This window comes from Mesoplodon mirus (assembly GCF_964341445.2).
Source record: "Mesoplodon mirus genome assembly, chromosome: 12".
NCBI classification, from domain to species: Eukaryota; Metazoa; Chordata; class Mammalia; order Artiodactyla; family Ziphiidae; genus Mesoplodon; species Mesoplodon mirus.
Genome location: NC_138988.1, coordinates 69,131,864 through 69,144,536, shown reverse-complemented (window position 1 = coordinate 69,144,536; position 12,673 = coordinate 69,131,864).

The window sequence follows — 12,673 nt, the reverse complement described above, 5'->3', positions numbered from 1 at the left end:
GCAACATGCTGGAATCCTGCTGCTAAAAAGTACACAGCTTCTCTTAATCTTGCTTGTTCCAGCAGCAGCTAAATCCACAGAAAGATCTGGGAAATGTACTTTTCAGTTTTCCAGCCTATGAAGTAGAGGAAGAGACCCTTGGAGGAGGTTGGGATGAATGTGAATGGGGTCAATCCATCAGGACAATCAAGATTTTAATATTTAATAAAATTTAAATAAATTTAACATTTAATACATTAAAGTACATTTAACTTTGCTCAATACTTACTTGAGGTAAAAACTGATGGTCCTTTTTTTGTGTGTCTGTGTAAAATTTGTATCTGCAGTGTGAAATGACTTTTTCCCATCTGTGAAGTCTATAAATTTACCCCTGAAGCCCTATCTGTGACACAAGCCCTTGAAATGTGGAGAAGTGGTTTCCTTTGAGAAGTGCTCATATCTGACTCTGAGTGCTTTGCATTTGGCTGACACTGAAGTGAAAAATTGCTTTCTCTACAGGAAGTGAGAAACTCCTGTGCGTTTTGGGAAGCAAGAGCTTCCTTATATTCTCTTGAGAATAATGAGCACTTCCTGGAGGAAACAATATAACTTGATAAGTTGAATATTTTTTTTCAATTAAAGAACCAGCTACTCAAGAATAAACTCAGATTCCAAGAAGCATCTGAGAAGATGCTTAGCTTCACCAATAATCGAATAATTCAAACGAGAGTGAGTGACTCATGGATTGACAGCAATGAACAGGCTCAGTGGTGTCGTAGGTGGGAAGAAGCAGCCACACTCACAAACCACAGCTGGAGGTGTGAAGAGGTGCAAAGTTTTGGAAGGCAATTCGGTAGAGTCTACTAAACATTTAAACGTGTCTCCCTTTTAACCCAGCCATTCTATTTCTAAGAATATACCTTTCAGAAATGTTCTCACATAACACAAAAATATATTTAAAGAGAGATTCTCCGAAGCACTGGGTTACAATCACAAAAGCTTGGGAAAAATCCAAATGACTAGCAATGGGGTTTGGATAAATAAATACAATGAAATACTATGCAGCTAATGTAAAGAAAAGCAGATCTGTAAGTAGTGACGTGGAATGGACATGTGGACCCCAGGTGCAGGGCTGGGGGTCTCTTGGTCATTTGCCAAATGTTGATGCTATCCTTGTCTACGAATGTTTGGAATTGGTAAAACCGTGATTCAGAGAACATGGCACAGCGAGGCTTAGGTTTTGTTATATAAGATAATTTATATAAATTGTATCAAGGAATTAAACTAAGAGCATGGGATATTCTCTAGTCTTCATGTCTTCCACTAAGTCATGAGAATTTTACTTACCTCTCAGTGCCTCAAGTGAAAAAGGAAAAGTTGAACTTTGTCCTAATTGTCAACCACCTTGGGTTTAAAAGAGGGAGGGGTGTTACCTTGGGGAGGGAGGTAGTGACCTAGCTGTGGACAAGCTGATTCGGGCCCACCCCCTTGTCCCCTCCCTCCCCACTGCTTGCCTAAGTTGAGTTGGGAGTGGGGACTGGGAGTTCCACTCCAACTTTTGAAAATTTCAAGGAGAAAAGTTAGTCTGCAGAAGGCTGGGGAGCCAGTGTGTGTAAAATGCAATTTTCTTCATGTCACCTTGTGTGGGAAATACAGGGACATTGCTGAACACCCCTCCTGAGTATTGACTGTTTCTTGGAGTTCTGAACCCTTTCACACACTGAGTTAAAAAAAGAAACTATCTGGGGCTTGGAAGGGAGAAGGGGTTCTTCCCTGCTCTTTGGCCAAAAATTCCCTTAAGACAATGTTTATTGTGGAACCACCACCACAAGAACATCTAGGGAAAAAAAAAAAAAAGCAAGTTGTGGAACAGTATATATTGAATGCGTCCATCTGTGAAGATGATGATGATAATAATAATAAATGAGACTATGCTATTTTCTATTAAAAGTATCCCAGAAGAGCATATTCAAAACAGCGACTCTCTCCCACGTGTCGGGGTGTTATGGGGTCCCTGGTGTTTTAAGTCTCATACACAGATATGCATTATTATAGCAGTGCAACAGCTCTGCTCTCAGCAAATTTCGCCCAACAGGCTTGCCTGCCTGTCAATCAGAGCTCTTGCTCTGATAAGATAAGACTTTCAAAGTCTGTCCTGGATAGCTCATTTTCTGGTTCCCTGGTGTAAGTAGAGTGATCTTATTTATCAATTGAGAGCACAGTCACCTGCTAATGGGAAGGTCCACCTATTCCTTGAAACACAGCTCCTCCTGGGTTGGATCCTAGCGCCTGAAATCCCACCATCTGATAAGATTCCCCAGGGAATTTCAGGACAGTCAGAAAAGACTGGCCCTCAAGTCTCACCTTGTGGGCAACCTCTGCAGGTGGAAACCTGGTCCTACCCCGTACTTAAGTGGAAGGTCAGCGCTGACTAAGAATGAAAGTCACTAAGGGCAGAAAAAAGCTGTAACACTCTAGGGATCAAATTTGGCTTTAGTTTCCTCAATACTGGTTTCACATTTTTTATTTCAAGATGAATTATTTTCTTTTTTATTTCATTTTATTTGCTTATTTTTTAGAGCCCATAAAGGGAACACTTTGAAAGTAGCAGGATGGCACTGTCATCTGTCTGTCACGCACCCCTTCTGCTGGACAGGCAATTAAAGTGAGTGCCCCTAAGTGCTTCCTCCAGCAGGAAGAGGACTATCCCAGTGGGTTCCTGACTCAAAGGAGATGGGCAGCTGAATCGTGAACCTGGATCAGAGTTAGCTGGGTAGGGGTGCCGGCACCTGGAGACCCTGGAGACTGCTGAATGGCCGCCTGTGAAAGAGTGTATATTAGTTCCCTGTAGCTACCGTAACAAACTGCCACAAATCTGGGGGCTTAAAATAACCAATTTATTCTTTCACAGGAGACCAGAGGTCCAAAATCAAGGTTTCAACAGGGTTGGTTCCCTCTGGAGGCTCTGAGAGAAAATCCATTCCATGCCTTTCTCCTAGATTCTAATGGTAATCCTTGGCATCCATTGGTTTGTAGATGCTTCACGCCAATCTCTGCCTCCATCTTTACGTGGCCATCTTCCCTCTGTGTATCTAAAATAGCCTTCTGCTATTCTCTTGTAAGAACACCTGTCATTGGATTTAGGGCCCACTCTAAATCCAGGATCTCTCATCCTGAGGTCCTTAACTTAATTACATCCACAAACACTTTTTCCCATAAGGTCACATTCACAGATTCCAGGGGTTAGGACTTGGACATATCCTTTTGGGGGTCATTGCTCAACCCACTAAAGAGAGGCATCCACTGGGACTGAGGACAGTTACTGCTCTCATTGCCCTTCGAGCTACTGCAATTATTCCTGGCATGTTGCAAATCTCTCTTTGCCTAATAATTTGCATGACCTCCTATCTGTAAAAGAGGTCCCAGCTCCTGGGGACTAAACTGTATCATTTCAGTCTAGACCTGGCAGGAAGATGGGTGTAATGAAGCCCATTTGCAAAGGAAACTGGGATGCTGAATGGAAGGAGAAATAGACAGGCATCTGGGGTCAGGCGGCCAGCTCCTGAGGAACAGGGCCTTCTTGAAACTCCTCTCTTCCCCTCTGCTTATTGTCACTCCCAGGCCTTGTCCTCCCCACAAACCCTGCCAGATGGGAAGATTTGATTTGGGTTTGTTCAGTGGCCAGAAAGCCAGAGCCACTGCTTGGCATTCTCTTTGGGAGGGAGGTTGTGACAGACAGGGCCCAGCTCACAGCCAGAGTTTCTCCAGGGTGACATGTTTGAGACCCCATGTGGACAGGAAGGAAGCTTCCTGTGAGACATAGCAAACTGGAAGCTGTCACTGGGGTAGATACTCCAGGAATCCTCCCTTCAAACCTGCTTTGTTAAAGGGGCAAGCCATTTCTATAATTTGCCCGGTGGGGACCAGCCAGGGAAATACTGTTAACTAATTTTCAGTAACAGGGGACTTCCCCGGTGGTGCAGTGGTTAGGAGTCCGCCTGCCAATGCAGGGGACACTCGTTCGATCCCTGGTCCTGGAAGATCCCACGTGTCACGGAGCACCTAAGCCCGTGCACCACAACTACTGAGCCTGCGCTCTAGAATCTGTGAGCCACAACTACTGAGCCCGTGTGCCACAACTACTGAAGCCTGCACACCTAGAGCCCATGCTCCTCAACAAGAGAAGCCACAGCAATGAGAAACCCACACACTGCAACAAAGAGTAGCCCCCGCTCGCCACGACTAGAGAAAGCCCGTGCACAGTGACGAAGACCCAACACAGCCAAAAATAAATAATTTTAAAAATGTCAATAACAGGATACGTAAATAATACACATTTACTATAGAAAAGTGGCAAAGAATAAAAAAAAATAAAACCATCTATAATTCCAAAGGAAAGTTATCTAAAATATTTAGGTGGTTGTATTTCCATTTAAAAAAAACACACATGGGCTTCCCTGGTGGCGCAGTGGTTGAGAGTCCGCCTGCCAATGCAGGGGACACGGGTTCGTGCCCCGTTCCGGGAAGATCCCACATGCCGCGGAGAGGCTGGGCCCGTGAGCCATGGCCACTGAGCCTGCACGTCTGGAGCCTGTGCTCCACAACAGGAGAGGCCACAACAGTGAGAGGCCCGCATACCGCAAAAAAAACAACAACAAAAAAACACAAGTGTAGGGAGTTGCCTGATGGTCCAGTGGTTAGGACTCGGCGCTTTCACTGCCATGGCCCTGGGTTCAATCCCTCCCTGGTCAGGGAATTAAGATCCCACAAGTCAAAAAAAAAAAAAAGAAATTAAGAGGCCCCCTGTCATGGGGCTTAAAAAACAAACAAAAACTAAGAAACACATGTGTATGTTTTAACATCATTCGGATTACTCTGCATATGCAGTTTTATATCCCGAGTTTTCTACTTAATGTTGTGTCATAACATATATAAATGAAAGTAAACTGTGTTTACGAGGTGGAGTTAAACACTGACAATGAAGTTAAATGTTTATTATGTGCTTATTGATTACTTTTAAATTTGTATTTATTTTTGCATCCTTTATAAAATGAGAGTATTGCCTCTATTATTCATTGCAAATAATTTTTTCTAGTTTTGTTATTTGTCTTTTAACCTTTTATGGTGTTTTTGATGGGCAAAAGTTTATAACTTTTTTTTTTTTTCTTTTTTTGCGGTACGCGGGCCTCTCACCGTTGTGGCCCCTCCCGCCGCGGAGCACAGGCTCCGGATGCGCAGGCCCAGCGGCCATAGCTCAGGGGCCCAGCCACTCCGCGGCACGCGGGATCCTCCCAGACCGGGGCACGAACCCGCGTCCCCTGCATCGGCAGGCGGACTCTTAACCACTGTGCCACCAGGGAAGCCCAAAAGTTTATAACTTTGACTTGTAAAGTCTACCATTCTTTTCTTATGTGATTCCTCTCATTATTGTTGGTTTTTGTTTCTTTTTCAACATTCCTTTATTGAACCATGTATACTAGTGAAATATAAAGAAACCATAAGAGTTTACAGGAAGATGGACCAAGACTGATGTCATTAATTTAATATGAGGCTTCATATACTGAAAACAATTCATCTTCATTATAGAGCATAGAACCTTAAATTTTTGAAAAGCTAAATAAAGCAGTCTGCCTAACTTCAAATCTGTTCCATGAACACGTCTTGCATAATCATCTGACATAGTTTTAGGTGCTATACTAACAGCAAATAATTTAACAATAACTTTAACAAAACAATTTTAACTAAAAAAAAAAGTATAAAATTCTGGTCAGGGCTTCCTTGGTGGTGCAGTGATTGAGGGTCCGCCTGCCAATGCAGGGGACACGGGTTCGTGCCCCGGTCCGGGAAGATCCCACATGCCACGGAGCGGCTGGGCCCGTGAGCCATGGCCGCTGAGCCTGCGCGTCTGGAGCCTGTGCTCCGCAACGGGAGAGGCCACAACAGTGAGAGGCCCGCGTACCGCAAAAAAAAAAAAAATTCTGGTCAGTCGTATTTTTTTTTAGTGATGTGGTAAAGGCTATAAATTATTGAGTTCCCTGCCCCCTGAGGATCTGGAGTATCCCTGTATACAATCAAACAATGTAAGTATAAAATGTTATTGTTAAACTATTAATTGCATAAGGAAAAAACATAGACTTCACTATAGCAAAGATGACTACTAGCTTTGGTTACTATTAGATTCAACCATCATTCATTCACCAAATTTTCTGAGTACCCACTACAAGCCTGGCACTATTCTAGGCACTGGGGATACAATGAACAAAAACAATAATAGTTTTTAATCATCATGGGACTTGCATTCTGCTGTGGCAAATACAGAAAAACAAACACACAAAAAATAAGAATTATAAGTGTGGTAAATGCTATTAAGGAGACAAACAAGGCTTTGCTATAGATTAATCTTTGAAAGCTGAATTGTGGAATCCTAAAACCTAAAAATAAAAAATTCATGAAGAGTTACATCAGGATGACATAGATTCTGGGACTTCTCTGGTGACGCAGTGGTTAAGAATCCTCCTGCCAATGCAGGGGACATGGGTTCGAGCCCTGGTCTGGTAAGATCCCACATGCTGTTGAGCAACCAAGCCCATGTGCCACAACTACTGAGCCCATGTGCCACAATTACTGAAGCCTGCGCGCCTAGAGCCCATGCTCCGCAACAAGAGAAGCCACCGTAATGAGAAGCCCGAGCACCACAACGAAGAGTAGCCCCTGCTCACCGCAACTAGAGAAAGCTGGCGTGCATCAACAAAGACCCAACGCAGCCATAAATAAATAAATAAACAAACAAATAAATAAATAATGACCTAGATTCTACAGAGCTTTGTTAATGTATAAGAAAACTATAGACACTGCCAGTGAAAACAGAGATCAATCTTTCATTGTCAAAGCTATTGGATGGCATTACTTGGCAATATAGTAGCCTCAGAAGATAATTAACCTCACAGTTCCACAGAGTTAAAAAGCATGTAAACATGCTACTAAAAAAAAAAAAAATTTAAGAGGCGCATAAGGAGACAGGACAACCAAATGTAATGTGGTATCCTGAATGGAATGCTGAAGCAGAAAAAAACAAAAACTAAGGAAGTCTGAATAAACTACAGATTTTAGTTAATAATGTATCAATATTGGTTCATTAATTATAACAAATGTACCATACTAATGTAAGATGTTAATAATGGGAAACTGGGTGGGGCTATTGCATAATCTTAATTTTTCTGTAAATCTTAAACTGTTCTAAAAAAATCAAGTATACTTTAAAATATATATATAAGATGGCTTCAGGAATTACAGTGGAAGGGGGGGAGTTAGTAAAGACTTAAAGAAATTAAGAAATGAGAAGCCATAAAACTCTGCAATGTGAATTAAAATATAACTCAAGAAATTCAAAGAAAACCTGCAGATACTTAAGTTATGATCTCTATTCATACTAAAATCTTCCTAGGACAGAGATCAATGGGTTTTTCATGCAAACTAAATAACTCTGCATCACAACATAAGCAGGCAATAACATCCCTGGAGTGTACAATAAGCACTTTAGATCCTATTTAACAATAATGACCAATAGGCTATGCTTTATGTATGGCACTGTCCTGAAATTGTCATAAAATGCCTGGACAAGGATCAACCTCATAGGTCTTACTAAGTTTTGCTTACTTCAAGAAACAAGTTTATACTTACTTCAAGAAAAATAAGCAAAGAGGAGACTTGGTAAGGGGGACAGGGAGAAAGGATTATGTATGAAAGGAGAAAAATGATTTCCAGGTCTAACTGGAAGCAAGTTTGCCACTATTATTAACCTACTTTAATGCCATACAAATTAGTATAAATAGTTCAAGGTAGTAATAAAATCTCTGAATTTATATCAGTTATCTTCTTTCCAATCAAAAGAAATAAATGTTTTCTATAGCCTAACTTAAAACATCTAGCAGGTAACTCAATGTCTGATGACTTGGGAGGAACTAATCTCTCAATGTCTCAGTTTGAAAGGTGGTCAGGAAAAGTGTGAGGAAAACAACGGATGATGATAATCTCTAAATTGTAGAGTGTGAAGTTTGCATAACACAGCATAAAATTGGAATTACCACAAGAAGTAATTTTAGAGACAGCCATCGCAAAGTTAGAACCTTATATCTAATACAAAGTACAGCCACAGCAGAAGCCTGATCAGGTAAATGAGATAACGATTTCACTCATCAGATACTATGGAATATTAACCACAGAAGAATCATTTAGCCAAGATGGTATTATATGCTTAAATCTAATTGAGATAATTAGATGATGAAGTCTATTCCTTCTCTATTACTCCCCAACCCCAAAGGAAATCCTACAAAACAAAGATGTTTGTTATTCTAAAGCCTTCTCTCACAGGAATCTAAAATATATAATTGGAAAATATTCAAGAAGAAATGCAATAATTAGCATTTCCCCAGCAACTCCTGTTTGCCCCACTGTGAGGAGAATCACACACTGCTTCCTGCTGAAACGAGAAAAAGGAGAGGTGAAGTGTGAAAACTTCCAAGTAAATCGATCAATGACGTTGCATCTGGCAGAGACTGGAAAAGCATCAACATTGCCAAAAGAACTGTCAGTGATGGAAGTCAAGAGAAGAAAACGAGGTTTTCCAATAAACCATAGCCCAACCCAAGGGACAAAAATCGCCCCTGCTCCCGCCACTCCCTCACTCCCCAACCACTCCATCCTCAAGCCGCCTCCGAGCCAAATACACATCCTCTATAACCCACACCAATTCCCCATCCAGGTGAAAACAATGCAAGAATCTTCTAGAACCTCCACTTCCCACTTTCCATAAGATCTGCACTTCTGGGGGCCCGGCCTCTGGGGAAAACAGCGGCCAGATCCCACCCTCCTTTCAAGGTGGAAGAGGCCGGGTCCCTCGAGTGGGGCTTCCCGGGGGGTGCCTCACGGAGCTGACTTACTGGGACGAGAGCAGGGAACAGGGTGGGGCTCAAGAAGGGAGCTGGGGTTGGTGAGAGCACGCGACGGCGGGAAGGAAGGGATGCACTGGAGTCTGGGGCTGGGCGGGGTGAGGGCCGGGGAGGCAGGTGGACGGGAGAGGGCCGGGCTGCGGGAAAGGAGCCGGCGGAGTAGGGGACGGACGGGAGGTCAGAACCTGACCCTCGACAGCGGCGAAGAGGAACTGGTGGCCAAGAGGGGTCGGCCATCGCGGGCAAGGGCTCGGGGGTGGAACTGGGCGCGGACTGCAGGGCCGCACTGGGGGCGGCACTGGGGGAGGCACTGGGGAGCCGCGCACTCACTGCTCTGCGACCCCAAGAACGCGGACCGGAATTTCCTCAGCTGAGTTCGGAGGCCTCCGCCCGCGGACGTGAGGGAGCCGGAGGAGCTACCGCCGCCTCAGCCCACGGGCCTCTCGCGCCGACGCTGCTCCCACCCGCTGACAAGATATTTTCGAGGAAGGGCGAGCGCCGAGCTCCAGCAGCTCCTGCAGGGCCCGGCGGCGAGTGAGGCTGACGGCAGGGATTCTCTACACAGAGCAGCAGCCCTCGGAGTCGTCTAGCGCCGAGCGAGGCCCGCGGCTGGGAAGCGAAGGAGGGCGGTGTCGGAAGCGGCCATGGGTGTGCTTGGGCATCCGGAGGCTCGAACCGCTCCCTTCTCAGCACCCGGACTCGGGTGAGGGCGGCGGGGCCCGAGCGCGGACGCGTCCGGACCCTCTACCCGCGCGCAGCCTCAGTGCTGCCGCTGCCACAGCCCAGCCAGCTGAGTGCGGGGCGCGGGACGAGCCTCTCATTATTGTTTTTATTCTTACAAAGCCCTTCATCCAAATTTAGTTATCTATCTTTTTTTTTTAAGTTTTTTTTAAAGTGACGTTACTGTTATATTGAATGCTTTAATGCGTCTGGAAAGTAGTGTTTTATACTACAGCATAAAGTGTAGATCTAAACTGATGCTCTGATTTCCAGCCACGTTCTCCAGCATCATTTGCTGCATAATAAATCCCCTCTTCTTTTTGGTTTGTGAGCTTTCTTTCTCAATAAATTCGTATGGTATTTTGAATGGCTTCAGAGCTTTTTTTTTTTTCCTGATTGATTTGCCCGTTAATTCTTGTGGTTGCAGCCTTGTTTTACTTCTTTGTTTATAATACATTTACTATCCAGCAGAGAAAATGTCCCTTCCTCGTCTCAATTATTTTTGTTTTCCAAAATTTTTATAGTAAACTCATCTGTTAATTCTCCAGTGAAATATATAGCCAGGGAAATTTTGTCAATTTCTATTTATTTTTAAAATAAATTTATTTTTGGCTGCGATGGGTCTTCATAGCTGCATGGGGGCTTTCTCTAAGTTGGTGGGGGAGGAGGTGTGTGTGTGTGCAGGCTTCTCACTGTGGTGGCTTCTGTTGTTGCAGAGCACAGGCTCTAGACGAGTGGCCTTCAGTAGTTGTGGCACGTGGGCTCAGTAGATGTGGCTCGCAGGCTCAGTAGTTGTGGCTCGCAGGCTCTACAGCGCAGGCTCAGTAGTTATGGCTCATAGGCTTAGTTGCTCTACCGCATGTGGAATCTTCCTGGACCAGGGATCGAGTCCGTGTGCCCTGCATTGGCAGGCAGATTCTTAACCACTGCGCCACCAGGGAAGTCCTCAATTTCTAAATTCTAACTGTGTCAAATTCTTTTGAATTTTAGTTGGAAATGTGATGAACTAGGAATTAACAGAGTTGACATTTTTTTTCATCAGCTTTCCATTCAAGAATATGGATGTTTCTGTATTTTCTCACATCTTTCATATCGTTTATGGATCTCATGCATTTCTTTTTAGGGGTAATTAGAATATTTTAAAATTGCTTATTGTGAATATTTTCTGCCATCATACCTTCTAAGTAGTTATATAGAAATACAGTAGATAGTAGATAGAAAATAAAGTAAATAACAGTAAATAGAAAGATTTGACTTTTTTGTGTATTTATTTTGCACAGAGACTCTTTTGTGTTATTCTTAAAGTTTTCAGTAGGTTCCAATTTTCTGGCTGTATAATTATATTTTTACAAGTGATAACAATATTACCTTTCTATATCTGTATAATCCATATCCATATCTATAAAGGATTTCAATCTAACATGAATGAAAATATGAAATGGAGAATCTCACATGTGTGCCCTCAGAAGAACAGTACTTAAGAACAGCGAGACTGATTTCCATTAAATGTCTGATTTACAGAAGACTGAGGCTTATCTCCTTACTAAAGAACATTTGCCAAGAATCTCTCCCCATCCTTAAGCCAGTGAACTTACTGCTTGGACTCTAGCTGGACTTCCCCACTCTTTGCACTCCTTGCCCATAAATAGAGTCCTTCCCAAACCCTCAATTGACTCAATTGACTGTAGCTTGCTACAACATGCATTTCCCAAATTGCAATTCTTCTGCTACTCCCAAATAAACTCAAGTTTCTGGTAATTTGAGCGTGCCTCGGTTTACCTCCTTGTTTAGGTTGACATTCAATGGTGTCAGAAGTGGGATCCAAAGGAGATGACCCCTGGAGGGACAGTGACTCTCAGAACTGAGCCAGGTACCTGCACTGAGCCCCTTAAGCTCAATGCACCTTAGAGTCACCTTCTTCTTCTGGCTTGGTGAGTCTCTTCTTGGCTTTCAACCTCCCTCCTTTTGGTCAAGCTCTCCAACTTTATTCGGGATTTGGATAAGGACAGATTGTCCTTCTGGTGAGTGCTCTTTTGGTTTCTAAATTAGAATACACTTGGTTTAGATTTAAACTAGTGGATTTTCCTGAGAGCAAACCAAAAACTAAAATTGGTGAACACAGATTGAGCACCTAAATGCTGCCAGAGTGCTCACCACCTTTATATGAGAGACAAGCATCGTCCAAGCACAAGATTCCTGTGTAAGGATAAAATGGTCACAGGTGAGCAAGTTTTCCAGTTTTCCTCTTACCACTCACAAGAAAATTCCGTGCAACAAGGGACACCTGGTCATAGGTTGGGCAAATAGGGCAAAGGCCATCTGCCAGAAAAAAGAGGTATCCCATGAAAGGCACACTGTGAAACAAAACACAAGTTCCAACCGTAAACATATCCCTTTGGCTCTCTAGGACTTCTTTTTCTTCACTCTCGGGAAAACTCCAAAACTGGGATCCCACTCATTTAAATGCTTTAAGGGTGGCCCCCTCTTTAGGGACCCCAGCCAGTTTTATGTTTAAAAAATTATGGTTTCTCCACATGTGCATGGACCAATCTTACTGAAGACAACCTAGAATTACAATGACCACTATGAGGTATGTTCCAATTAGACAAGATCATTCATTTAAGAGGTGAACTTGAAGACAAGGGTTCCCAAATCAAACAGAATGGGATAGCTATTTTAATTGGCGTGCAGAAACCCCAAAGAAGCTTCAAAATTCCAAAAATTTGAAGACTTCGTTGAAAGATTCATTGCAAAAGGCTAATGAGAAATTAAAGATATAAAGGGTACATATAACAGAAGACTATGAGACTGATGTAGCACCTACTGCTCCCCTCTATCCTTTACTTGGTACTCATTCTATTGATACTAATCCTCTGTCTGAATTGCCTTTCTACTCTGAAGAGACTACATGACTGCAAACACAAATTCACCAAGTTAGTTATCCTCATATCTACCCTGAAAAGAATGGCCCCTGTATTGGTCTGTCCCAGAGTTGACAGGACTCTGAGGGATATTCTGGTAAACTA